This window comes from Augochlora pura, chromosome 7 (genome assembly GCF_028453695.1).
Source record: "Augochlora pura isolate Apur16 chromosome 7, APUR_v2.2.1, whole genome shotgun sequence".
NCBI lineage: Eukaryota > Metazoa > Arthropoda > Insecta > Hymenoptera > Halictidae > Augochlora > Augochlora pura.
The window spans coordinates 27544228-27557297 of NC_135778.1; the positions used below are offsets into that span (position 1 = coordinate 27544228).

The 13070-nt window shown below is 38.1% G+C and overlaps 1 protein-coding gene across 14 annotated transcripts in view; it reads right to left on the reverse strand.

Annotated features, from left to right (window-relative positions):
* The window catches only part of Dnc (phosphodiesterase dunce), a 467245-nt gene that overhangs the window by 118074 nt on the left and 336101 nt on the right, over positions 1-13070 (reverse strand). For 2 of the 14 annotated variants that reach the window (XM_078188078.1, XM_078188077.1), the window contains exon 1: positions 8772-9306. The exons of the other annotated variants lie outside the window; for them this stretch is intronic. The gene's annotated coding sequence lies outside the window, so the exon portion shown is untranslated. Of the gene's footprint in view, positions 1-8771; positions 9307-13070 lie in introns of those variants that run through there. 14 annotated transcript variants of the gene reach the window in all.

The window sequence follows — 13070 nt, forward strand, 5'->3', positions numbered from 1 at the left end:
AGCTACCGCCCGGGTTCCGAATTAATCAGAAACGCCGCCGATGAAATAACGGGCGCCATGATTGGTTTATAATTTCATTAAAACTTTCCGACACAGAAACACCCGGCCGCAAGTTTCCCGGGAAAAATCCGCGGAAGGAAACAGTTGGAAACGGGATAAGAAAACTCGTGGACGCCCGCGCCTCCCCCCACCTTGCGTGCGTTTCAACGCGGTTTTGATAAGTCGACGCGCCGTGAGAAATTACGATTTTATTGGAAACGTTGCTTACGATTTAATCGATAAATCGTAAACGCGATTTCGTGCAGAAATTTGTTCATTTTTAAAACGATTCGCTTTTAAGAGTTTCATCGTGATTTCTTTTCAATTTCATCTGGAAACAGTCTTATTCGTTAAATTATCGTTTCATGATTTTATTCGAAAATTTTGTTAATTACTTATTAGAATATACGTTGGTTTGTTATTTTATTTCAGAGTTTTCCCCTCGATTTTATCTAATTTGTAGACTATTCTCAAATATTTCAGATGATTTTGTTTTTAATTATTTTTATAATCTATTTACTAAAGTATTTTATCGAGAAGCATTTTTATTTGATAAATTCTTGTTTCAAGATCTTATTCAGAAATTTTCGCAATGATTTATTGAAAAATATGCCTCTATATCATTTTATTTCAATTTTTCCCCTCGATTTTATTTAATCCGTCGACTATTGTCAGATCTTCAGACGATTTTGTTTAAGAAATTGTTTCCTACGATCTATTTACAAAACTATTCCATCTAAAAGCACTTTTATTCGTCGAATCATCGTCTCAAGATTTTATTCAAAAATTTTCCCGAATACTTATTTAAAAACTCTGCCTCCCCATAACTCCTTTCAAATTCTCCCCTCTCTTATATTCGTCACCTATTGTCAAACATTTTGCGAATAATTTATTTAAAAATCTTCTTAAAACACAGCATCCCCATTTCTGAAATGTACCCAAGGATAACGGCCGCGGCAAATTTCCCCATAAATCGTTCCACCCTTTCGCCGGCGACAGTACGTGCCCAGCCATAACAATGCACCGTCATTAGCCTGATTACAATTCATCGCGCCCGGAGAGAGATTCCCTTGGAAGATCGCAGAGCCGCCGCGACACGGTCGCTTCCTAATAACTCGAAGCATGATCGATGAACAGGGGAAAAATGTAATTTGTCATCAACACCCTTACGCCCGCCCGCCCCCGGTCCCGCAGTCCCGTGGCACGCGATAAATTTCCCAGGCTCGGAGTTTATCGACGGTCGATCGAAGAAAAAAAAAAAGGAAAAAAAGAACGCGGCCGCTTCTCGCGTCCCGCGAGCCGCTAAAGCAAGGCAATTGTAAAGTAATCTGGCTTGCTTATTGATCCGGGAAGCAAAGGGGAGATCCGGCCCGCTTCTCCTGAAAGCAGCGACCCCCGTGAAAACGACTCGCGCCGACGAGGATAAGCGATTTCCACGCGCGTGCCTCGATCCCGACGCTCCATTTTCCCACCGCCGCGCGCGATCGAAACGCATTCGGGGATTTGCGCGGGGACGCGCGTTTCGTTCATGGTGTTGTACTATACGGGGCGAAATTTCTATGGTGGCGGTAAGATTCTTCGGTGAAGGAGGTAAGTATTGTGGTAATGGAATTAAAAGTTGCTTGAATATGTAAGAGAATAATAAGGGAATAATAAGAGAATAATGAGAGAATAATAAGAAAGCAAAAGACTTAATAGAAGGAAAATTGCTTTGTTTTTATGTAAATAGTATTAGATAATAAATTGTGTAACTGTATAATAAAATTTACGTAGAGACAGTTGGCTAAAATTTTGCAGAAAATATTGTAACATTGATATATAATATTTCTATCTTCTAGCTTCAATTGCTATAAGTAGAATTGAGATAAGTATTGAGTATAGTAGTAAATGATAATAAAATGATAAAATAGATAATAAAATGGGTAAAAATAAATGGATATGATAGATATGACAAGAAAGAAATAGTAAAAAGGTAATGGAACGTGGAGATATTGTAGAGTCGGATTAGTATAATAATAATAAACAGTGTATCTTAAAGCGACATAAAATGGACTAGTATAAAATAAGATAAATAGGATAAACATGAGATTAATAGAATTATATTATAATATTACAGATAGTGAAATACTATAATATTACAATATTACAAACTATAAAATACTATAATATTACAATATTACAAGCTATGAAATTCTATAATATTACAATATTACAAACTATAAAATACTATAATATTACAATATTACAAGCTATAAAATGTTATAACATTCTCGTCTTCATTTGGCTACGCAATTATGCATTTCATTATTTCATTTACAAAAGAAACGAAGGAATTCGTTCCTCACGTTTTCGCTTCTTATTATCTCGACCAACAATGAATTTCATTACCAAAATACTTAGCTCTCTTTCTCTCTACCAAAGAGACTATCAGTGTCTCTATACTAATTTCGTTCGACGGTACTGCGAGAGACCAGGCACAAACAGTATTATCCTTGATAAAGTCGCGATGGATAACCGGCAATCATTCGACAATCCAGGGTCCGATAATGCCGGTGCGACTCGATAATAATTCAGGATTCCTCGTTACATAATTCCGCGACACAGGAATGCAGATTTTCTCGGAGACATCTTCGGGAGTCCGAGTTGCCGGTGATGCAAGGCCGGGTGTACAAAATTCAATCGCGCGAACCGACGACGACGTTCGACGTCTGACGAAACACGACTGTTTAACATAATTATGTCATTTATATCTGATCGATCTGTCGCGTGTCGACCGGATACTCGCAATCCGTGAAACGACAGTTCCATTAAAAAACGTCGCCTCGACTCGCGTCCAGAAAAATTGTTCCTCGGAACACGGATTAATAACGACGACTGTAAATTATTAAGCGGTTTTTGCGAGACTCGAAGCGATTTCGAGAATTCGTCGCCGCGATCTCATGAATAATGGACGCGATAGGAAAAAGAATTCAATGAAGACGTGGCACTCGACTTTTACAGGGAACTGCGCTGTCGCGCGGAAGCGGAATTGGTACAGTCATCGCGGGACTGTGTAATTATTTGTCAATAAACTGAAGTTACGATGCGAAAAGCGATCTAATAAGCGATCTAATGAACGATGTAATGCGTGATCTAATAAGCGATCTAGTAAGTGATCTTTGATTCCACTGATCGAGAGATACGCGTGAGAAAGATGAGTCTGAAGCAGCGAGATAAAATCGAGCTAACAACCCTCGTCGTTGTCTTAACCCTTTGCACACTAACAGTTGCACACTAGTTTGTTAGAAGAGAATTTTATATCTACTCGAATGTTTAAATATTGATGACAAGAGAATGTTCATACCTAACAGCTTGTGACTAGAAATCGCTATCACTAGTATGACTCGTTAAAGTACGAAAAAGGGTTAATCCTTTTAACCCTTGGAGCTAACTCTAGAGCTTTAACTCTTTGCGACTTACAATGTTAGAGACTTACAATGTTTTCATTTTATATAATCAATATGCATTATAATTATACATAATATTATAATTATAATTATACATTATGGAACTGAATTTTGTGATAATTTTTAATTTCTTCACAATTTCTCGAATATAAGTAAATTTCATAAAAATTGTTTTAAGAAACGTGGAATGATAAATATAGCAGCGCCTTAGAATCGCAACTCGACAGCAAAGGGTTAATTGATATTTTTCTGATCTACAATACTTCCATTGTCTATTATAAATTATGTACATAACACCGAATATCACGACCCAGAACAATATTACACCTTTAACAATTCCTCGATTTTTTAAGTCACCACCCGAGAATAAAGGGTTAATACGAATAAATAACATACAGAACGCCTCGCTGGCCTAATCAACCACATTGGACGTAAGACAAAAAAATATCAGACAAAAAGAAAGGAAACTAATTCTACTCGTAGTTGGCCAGCTGGAATTTAGGTGCAAAAACCGCCCTAATCGGACGAATTGCATGGAAGGAAAAAGAATAGCGAAGAGGGGCAAGGGAAATTGAGCAAACCTAATCCCGGTTGGATTAAGAGTGCGCGGGAAATTAGGTGAAAAAAGGGAGGACGATACGGACGGTCCTAATGCAACCCTAATGTCCTAACGCGGCTACGGTCCTTGTAAAAAAAAGAGGACGGCCAAGGGAGGGATAAAACGGCGGCATTAATTGGAGTGCAAAGGGGATGGGGTCCAGCGAGAGGATCAGCTGTCGCCAAGGCCGACTTCCTGCTGGGAACACGTGTAGTTATTTTTAATGGCTAATTATCTCGCCGAGGAATCCCCTAAAGGAGGATCGGGAAAGAAACCTCGCGTCCCCCGCGAAAATCGCCGACAGGCGGGCGACGGCGGGGGCGGAGCCGTATTTCCATGGAAATGGAAAAAGTTTCAGGTGGCCGGGACTTCGCGACGACGTTAAAGAGCATCTGCGCGCGCGGGAGAGGAAACCGGCCCGGGGTAAATTTGGAACGGAGCGCGATGGGGGACCGTGAAAGATTAACAGCTCGACCCCTTGACGGACAAATGGCGGCGCGCCGACGTACGGGCCGCGTTCCAGTAAAATTAGAAGCCCTGTTCCGGTCGGCCTGGCGCAACACTTTAATGGACGAAAACGAGAGCTCGCCTTGTTCTACAGCCATGAATTAACGCGTACCAGCCGCGGACAATGGATCCCGTGTTACGCACCCTGTGATTATGGGATCCACCACTTTCCATGTTCGGGGACAGGTGTTCTACGATTTTTAGAAAAATACGAAGTATTCGGAGTTTAGCGATTTTTTAATTTTGGTGGTAATTTTTGTTGCAGTTTTCAGAGGAAGATTGGTTATTGCTGTTGATCTTTTTTTATATTTATTAGAGAATGGAGGATGGGATTGCAAAATTTTAAGTCGATAAATTTGTTAGCTATTTTGCAATCAATTTTTGTAGGAGCAGAGGCGTCTTATATTTCCTAATTTTTTAAATCCCCCTAAATTTTTTACTATTGCTATCAATCTTTTTGACTGTCTTTATTACAGAGTGGAGGATGTGATCGCAAAATTTTAAGTGAATAAGTTTGTTACTTATGTTGTAATTAATTTGTATAAGAACAGAGGTGTTTTACATTTCTTAATTTTCTAAACGCACTTAATGTTATGTTACATTCAATTCCAATACAATTTTTAAAAGCACAGAGATCCTATACATTTGCCAATTTTATAATTTAAATAACAATTACCATTTTCCCCAATCCTTTATGCATTTCAACACATTAATCGACATGCTCGCGAAACTATAATTAAATATCTCCATTAGTCTCGCTGTAAACAATTTTTCCAAAGACGACAACATTTCCCATATTTTCGAGCCTAGATAAAATGGTTATTTTCGCAAGCAATAAATTTGTTTACGCCGACCATGAATTGGCGAATACGGCAACGAAATTTGAAGCGAACGGAATGGTTAGTTTTATGGCAAAAGCTTAGCAAGTGATGGAATATAACATAAAAATAAATGCCGGAAAATTGGACGGAAGTGGAAATAAATTTTCGGATCAGCGTGCACGCATCGTCTGGTCTTCATAAAGCAATTTTCCGGGGCGTAGTTGGCGCAGATGTAATGAATGTTTTCGGAAATTGTTTGCGTCTCTCTTTGTAGACGAGAACTCCGCGATTTTATTTCAATTCTATCGAAATGATATTGAATAATTCACGACCGGCCGGGGATACGTCGTCGTAGCGTTTACCGGAAATCGCACGGTTGAATAGCAATGTGACGTCCCGACGCGAACATTAACGCCTAATTAACTTGTTAATTAACCGACATTATACACGTTTTTAATCCAACCTGCAACGTGCATTACTATGTTAATACAATGACTCATTCGTGTGGCTGTTTCGTATAAATCTAGCGTGACCAAATCGTAAGCCAGTATTCTAACTAACCGATTAATAATCAATTGTTTAACAACAAATGATTGCATGTGCTACGTACGTTAATACTTAGAGGGAATATTTTTCAACAATACGAACTGAACAATTATGGACGATTGAAAAGCCTGACGCAATCATTCGTCAGCTATTGTTTTGTATAATTGTCCAATCCTTAATCGTTTAATAACAAATAATTGTATGTTCTGCAAATATCAAAGTTTGCAGAGAACTTTTTACTGCGGCGTTGATTATACAATTATTCTGAATAAAAAGACTAGTTTTCCGGAGAATTGATTATGAATTAATCGTTTAATAATGGATAATTGCAGGTTCAGTGAATATAAATGTTCACTGAGTATATTTTGCAACATTGTAAATTGAAATTCCATTTCAGTTATCAAACAGTTACCTTGAAATGATAAGTCTAATGCAGCAATTCTCAAGTTAGTTTTCCGGACAATTGTATAATAATTAATAGCTTCATAATATTTAGTTGCATTTCTTAGAAATATAAATGTTCACAGAGAGTATTTTGCAACAATGTAACTCAACTAAAATTCAATTTCACTTAACAAAAATTACTTTCAATTGGCAAGTCGAACGTAACGATTCATAAAATAGTTCTAGGACTAATTATTTAATAATTAATGCTTTAATAATAAAAAATTACTCCTTCTGCAGACATAAAAATTTACAGAGAATATTTTGCAATAACGTAAGCTACCTAGAATTCTATTTATATTATCAAAAAGTTACTTTAAATTAAAAAAAGCTAATACACAGATTCATAAACTAATTTTCCGAACAATTGTTTAATAACTAACACTTCGACAACAAATAACTGCACGTTTCACAAATATTATCACAGAGAATAGCAACAACGCAACCGTTTAGAATCCCATCTCGGCAACAGACGTTAAATAACAATCAGCAACAAACGTTAAATAACAATCATCAACCGACACGGTTATTACAATTGTTAATCTTTATAGGCTAAAGTCGCGTCTCAGGTAAAACCGGAGCGATAGCGGACAAAAAAAGTGGCTATCCGAGAGGAAACGCGACTGTAGCTGCTAGATAAATCGAACAGATGTCCCCGTGTCGATTCTACTCGGAAAATATTTGCTTCGTTTCCGTGGCGCATGTTTCCCCGCGCGACGGCCGAAAATTGTTTTTCTGTCGGCGGGCACCGAAATAATGGCAGTGACAAGTTGTTTCGCGTGTGTTGACGCGTCTTCCGATCGGGAATTTCTGACAGAAACATGATCGATAATTGTGCCGCTGATACGTCCTAGCACGATACACGTCGATCAAACCGGCAATGTTTGCATAGATACGGAAATCAACGGGAGCAGCTATCGACACGCGTCAAATTGCGATAATAAGAACATCTTTTGTCCCACGGAATTGCCGTGGAATTCATTACGGGCCTCCCCTTCGCCCCTGAAAATCGCGGGAACGCTTACTGTCGCCGGATGACGATCCAATTCTTGTGTTCAGCCAATTTACTTGCAAGTTTATGTACTGTACATTTCTGGTTATGGTATTTATATTTTGATATTTATATTTGTAATCATAGAATTTATAATATTTATATTTGTAATCATAGAATATATAATATTTATATTTGTAGCTATAGAATTTATAATATTTATATTTATATTTGTAGCTATAGAATTTATAATATTTATATTTATATTTGTAGCTATAGAATTTATAATATTTACATTTAGAATTGTAGTGTTTATAATTTTTATATTTAGAATTATAGTATTTATAATTTTTATATTTACCATCACAACATTTGTAACTATTGAAACGAGAATTTAGCAAGGAGAAACGTGAAATTATTCTACGTTCTTTAACCCTTTGCACTGTAACAACGTGCAAGTATCATAACAGAGATATTATATTGTATTCTATCATAAATATTATTTATTTAGTCTAAAACGAACTAAAATTCAATTTCTCCACTATCATAATATTGTATAATAACGGATGCGAGTAAAGATATACTACATTATTGCAAAAGTAACTTCGATTTGATAATTAGATAATATACAAGAACGCCAAAATCACTCTTCAAGTAACATAACAAAAGACACAAAAATTACCTGGTTCTATTAAATAAATGATCACAGCCTAGAAATACTATATGTGTAAAATACTAAGTAGTATATGTACTAATATCAACGCGACCGTAACAGAAATCGAATAATTAACAATTACACTGCTGATTTTTATATCTTTCTCTTTAGGATCCAGAATTTGTCCTTAACTTCTGACAACATTTTCCTTTAATTCCGACTTATTTATCCGAATTATTATCATATTCATTTCCGACTTATTAATTCCGAATTATTATATTAATTTCCGAATTATTATCATATTCATTTCCGACTTATTAATTCCGTATTATTATCTCAAGCACAATGAGAAACGTACAATATTGATTCTAAACAAATCAATAAGCGACAAGAAAACTGTCAGAACTCATTCCACGGTTTCATAGCTTTCAGCCTCCACACGCTACTAGCATTTCCTAGAAACGTCTTTAAATAACAGGAGGCGTCCTTTTTCGAAGCGAGCGAAAGAAGTCGGAACTACTCCGGCCGGCATTAGGATACCCAATATCCTCAGGTCAATGTTGACGTAGCCAGCCAATCGGCGTCGCAAAAACCGCGAGCAAAATTTTAATCAAAGTCGAGCGAGAGGACCAATCGCCGCTCCCCTGGCAAAGTCTAATCAAACTCTGACCCAAGTAAATAGAGACAGCAGCCGTCGAAAGGGCAAGCAGAGGCTCTTAATTACCCACGAAACTCGCGGAAACGAAACTCGCGACGAGGCACTTCGTCTTGCGGGACACTGTCCGAAAACCGGAGTCACTCGAAGATCCTTGCGGCAGAACGCGAGGAAAATTAAAACCACTCGACGAGAAAAATAAAAATCACCGCGCGAGGAAAATGAAAATCACCGGACACTCACTGAGAGTTAGCACTGGGACTTCACTGATAGGATCACCCGCGCGATTCCCAGGTGTCTTGGGAGCGAGACGGTGGATAGGAGACAAGGTAGGAGACTGCAGGTCCTGCAGGTGATCCCGGTGGGGTCCTTTCGCGAGAGGATTTCGGGGAAACGGTGAACGTCTCTCTCCCTCTCCCTCTCTCTCTCTGGGGAACAGGTGACACACCGAAGGACGATTCGGCACGATGCCCGCCGCGGTACTAAGCGCGCGATAGTAAACACCGGTCGTTGAGGAGCTCGTCCTGCCGAGAGAGTCCTGTGTGCCAAGGACACCGGCACACCGATGCCAAGCCGAGCGGAGAACGATCCTCGTCGGTCGCGTGCCGGCTTACAACTGGCGCCGACTCTGCCCGAGGCTGTTGCTTATACCACCGACGGCCACAGGTGTGCGTACCTGCGTGATACGACACGTTGCGGTGTGCCAATGATTTTTCCTGGTCTCTTCGTATCAGATTTGACGGCCGTCCGTACGAATAACCAGCCTTTGAACCCTGCGGGGCTTTTTGACTCGGACTGTCCAATCGATGCTATGGACGTATTTGCAGTCGATGTTGGGAGATTCAATAATAATTTGCATAGATTGTTTGTTCAACTGATGACTCGCTTGGTTGTCTGTAATAATGTTAGTCTTTGTTCTTTCGCGGAGGAGTGGATATTTGGTTGTGTGTGTAAAGTATGTAATTGAGAAATAAATAAATAAATAAAGTGAATGGGATCGTTCACTGAATTACGCAATGTGTTGGTGAGTGATTTAAAGGAATTGTTGTTAAATTAAGAACGAAAGGGAGGATAGTTTTGTAAGAAGTATCTTTGGGAATAAGGTTTGTGAAATTGTTGAATAAAGATTGGAATTGTTATAAACAATGTTGACAGTACTGGGGGAGAAATGGTTCACCAGTCGAGGGTTGATTGGATAGTTTGTGAAGTTTAGGGTGAAATAATAAGGGTGAAACGTAGATCGCCTCTAGGATATTTTTATAACAAAAGTAAGTAAAATAAATATAATTTATAACAAATATAACATAATAATAACAAATATAGCATAATTAATAATAGCAAATATATAACGTGTCATTTTATCCGTAGACCAACCCTTAGCACTCGAGTAGCGAGTACAAGGCGCCGTTAAAAATTGTTGCATCGCGTTTCAAGATAATGTTAACATTGAAAAATTTATTTAAACTTAAAAACTTGTTCAAAGTGAAACTTTTACGCGAGTTTAATGATTACAGGGGCGCGATAGTATTGAAGGTTTTCGAGCGTTCAATAAAATCGTGCGTCACCATAGGCCGACTTTGGGAATTTTTTGTAGCGCTATTAAATAAATTTTTGACAGAGAGGCTTCGCGCACCGTTTAGGGCATCGTTCAACGATGCCCACGAATTTTTAGACCGAGCTACGATCAAAATTGAGGTCATTACGAGCGATTTAGCGAATTGCTAATGGTAAGAGGAAGTATCCAAATAGGCGATGTGGTATCTCAAGGTTACGTCAACCAGTTCACTTCAAACTTCACGCACACGTGCGGATCATCTTTCAACCTATTATTTTGTAATTATTATAAAAGTATAATCTATCATAAAACAGTATCAAATATTACCGAACGAGGCGTTTCTGGAAAATATCAATTTTTGGACTTCTGTGCATGAAAAGTATTGCGAGATTTGAATTAAAAATTAGTCCAGGATTATAGCAATATTTTGTTATTGTCGTTGAAGAAAATTTATCGAAGGTGTTCGCGAAGTTTCAATTGCACCGGCGAAGCAGACTTCAAGTGCCATGACCGCGATGCTAATTTATCGTATCAATGAAAATCAGAAAACGACCAGATGGCTGCAATGATATCTCAAGATCTAGCCGGCCGATTAACTTTAAACTTCGTGTGTGCCTTTGGTACGCCAATCACGGGTCAGCGAATTTTATACATTTATTAGAAAACCGTGTAGATCGAATTCAAAACATTGGAAATGTTTAAATAAGTCGGAGATACTGCAGTGGTAAGATCAACTCGTTGAAACGATTAAAAAGTATATCAGAGCATGACAATAAATAAAGTCGGAATATTATAGTGAAAATAAATATTTTTCCTGTCACCGACCTTTGCAAAACTTTATTTTTGGTTTATAGACGAACTTCCAAATGGAACAAATATATGTAGATATAGGTATTTTACAAAGCATTTTGTTGAGGAAAGATAGTATTTCAATAAAGTAAAAAGGAATATTTCACATTTCATAGATATTTTAGATAGTATATATATTTTTCATGAAATATACAGATAAGTATATAAAATAAAAATAGTATAGTTGTCAGAGCCCGGTGTTAATCGAATATAATTTTATTCGAACCATCTTTCGACTGAAATTAGTGAATATAATTTTATTCGAACAATTTTTCGACTGAAATTAGTGAATACAATTTTATTCAATAGATATTTGTTAAATAAAATAATATTCAACCAATCCTTCGTAAAACCTATCAAAAACAATTTTATTCGAACAATACTTCAACCCAGTTTACCTTTCAACCTTTCCAACAAATTTATCGAATAACATACAATTCTTTCAAATTCAATCGATTCTATTAAGATTCTTCTCGCAACGTTCCAACCGAAATCCTTCGACAAAAGCGTAACACGCGGTTCGAGCAAAGTACGCCGAACTCGGGTATAATTATTCGCCGGCATTCTGAAACCTTTCGCCGGCGGTACTATTTTTACCATGCAGTCGTTTCATCAGCGAAACAGAGATTCGCGTTTAAGACACGGGGAGAAGCAACTTCCCGGCGTCGTAAAAAGGGTATGGGAGTCGGGTGGTATAGCGTAACACAGAGGCTGAAAACTGCTGCCTATTACGCAGTGACACAGAGGGGTGATATTTTTATGGTGGAAGTTTTTCTAACGAGACCATTCGTTACTTTGTCCATGACGAAGGGACAATACGGTGGAAAGCCCGTCGCGCGAACGGCGTTACGCCGAGGCGTTCTCCGTTCAGGTGTCGTTACGTCCGACCGGGAAGAAGAAACCTGGGAAACGGAATTGATGATTTTTTTTCTCGCGCGAGTTTCAACAAGTTTTTCGAAGCGCAGGTGTTCGAGCAGAAATCCACGGCGGCCGGCGGCGGTGTCCGCGCGAAAATTCGCGGAACAATAAATGCGCTGACGTCAACGGCTTTTCCGCGAGGAGGAGGAGGAGGAGGAGGAGAGGAACGTTGCAATTTACGTCCCACACGTCGGTACAGTTGACACAAATTGACTGCAGCCATAAACTAATGGAGATTGTTGCAATTCCGGCTAATTGGCAGATACTGCGCGCGAGTCGGTATTGTTTATAAGGGACGGCGACAATGTCTTCGCCGTCGAAAGTTAATCGGTTCGAGATCGAAGAACGTTTTTATTGCCATAGGAGTTAAATTTTGTTCATGAGGGATGTTTAAAATCATTTATGCGAGTTAGCATGGGGAAGGAATTTATTTAAGTGAGATGCCATTCATGGTTACATTGTTCAGACTGTATTAAATTAATATTGATTTCAGAGTTATCCAGATGAAATTGTTTCCGGTGAATATTTTAGTTTAATAAGAATATTTTATTCATATTAATAAAACTAATATTTTATTTTAATAACAGATAGTTCGCAGGAATTGTTCTACACGCTTATTCGAATAATTTGTCATGCGTCAGAAATTATTCTATATACTTATTCGAAAAATTCTCCGCTCGAATAATAATTACAATCTTTTATCCGAATAATTCACAAAACTAATATAACAGAAAGAAATCAATAAATTATGAAAACAACACTGTATATTTTATCATTTTCGCTCGAATCGATTATGTTCTCAGCGAATTCCTCCGCGAACAAATTCTTAATCGACGAACATCTATGCTCAAAGAGTGATCCTTCATAAAGGTGAAGCGTTTAGAAAAACGTCAAACCGATTCGCCGACATGATTAATAATGTTTACCGTGCTCTTAATTAAAGTCGCGGTTTATCGTTAAAGGAGACCGTAAAGTCATTATCCGTGGGAATTCGATCATTCATCGGGACGCTTTCACGTCGACGCAACAATTTTATTGTTGTTTAT